This window comes from Echinops telfairi, unplaced genomic scaffold, assembly GCF_000313985.2.
Source record: "Echinops telfairi isolate 266 unplaced genomic scaffold, ASM31398v2 ScPeMD7_7463;HRSCAF=8501, whole genome shotgun sequence".
Taxonomy (NCBI): Eukaryota; Metazoa; Chordata; class Mammalia; order Afrosoricida; family Tenrecidae; genus Echinops; species Echinops telfairi.
Window position 1 is genome coordinate 4,093,148 of NW_022111363.1, and position 1,346 is coordinate 4,094,493.

The window sequence follows — 1,346 nt, forward strand, 5'->3', positions numbered from 1 at the left end:
GAAGCAGGGAACTGCTAAGGCAGCTGCACCCGGTGCAACCATCACAAAACAAGAGACCCGAGAACTAGAAAGGCGAGGCTTCACCACCTATTTATCCCTCCGCCTTTCAACCAGCACCACATGTGATTATCGGCCAGGCTGGCACAATTAACTAACTCAGTATCCAACGGAAAATGTCAAAGAAGTCAGCCTTATACTACTTTCCCGATGGTATTTATCCAGCCGCAATAAGAGGTATTAATAATAAGGGCTTATACTCCTCCTTGCTGTGGTAGGCAAAAAGCAAGAGCTATTTGGTTACTGAAGACTGAAGAACCAGGATTGCTCCTTAGAAGTAAAAATGGCAAGACTTCATCTCACGTGCGTTGGACATGTTATCAGGAGAGACCAATTCCTGGGGGAAAACAAGCATCAGGCTTGGAAAAGTAAAGAGGCTCATTGAAAAAGAGGGAGACATTCAACAGGATGGATTGACACAGCGTCTGTCACTACGGGCTCAACAGGAACAACTGTGGGTGTAGCGTCAAACAGTGTTCCATTCTGTTGTGCACAGTATTGCTATGAACTAGAACTGGCTCAAAGGCCCCTAGCAACAACAAGATGACTTTCATGAAGGATACCCTAGATACTAACGCCATTGCAGGAGTATCTGTGAGATCGTTAACTAATGATTCCCTCTGGGCGAATATGTTTCAGACAGCTCTTTCTAATTGGACTGCTCCGTGAAAGAAGAATGAGTTAAGAAACCTTTGTCCCGTACCACGGTGTTTCACGAGAGAATTGCAATGGCCGTACATGTATTTGAATTCTCTGCAGTCTCTGGCTCTGACAGTTCGGTTACCCAATGTTTACTTTCATCATAAGAATGAAAATCTAAACCGAAACAGAAAGTAAATGTTAAGAAAATAATTATGGCAAAGTATGTACAAACATGCTTGATACAATTGATGTATGGATTCTTATAAGAGCTGTCAGAGCCCCCAATAAAATGATCTTTTAAAATATGAATGAATACCTCAATGAACTCCCGGACGACCTCGGGTGCACTGACCCATCACTTTCCATCCGCCTGCGTAGTGAATTGCCCAACTGGGCAGCTCATCATTTGGTTTTGCTTCCTTTTTAGTCGATCACTTGATCTCCTCAGAAAAATACATATTCAAAAGGAGCATAAATCGTGTGATTTCCAGTACAATTGTGCGGGGAAGAAATACTTGGATTAGCTTTCAAGCCAATTTTTTTCCTCCTAAACTCCTAACATTTATGTGCATTAAAAGATGCCCAACCCGTGAATAAGCAAATGTGGTGAAGAAAGCTGATGGTGCCCGGCTATCAAAAGATATAGC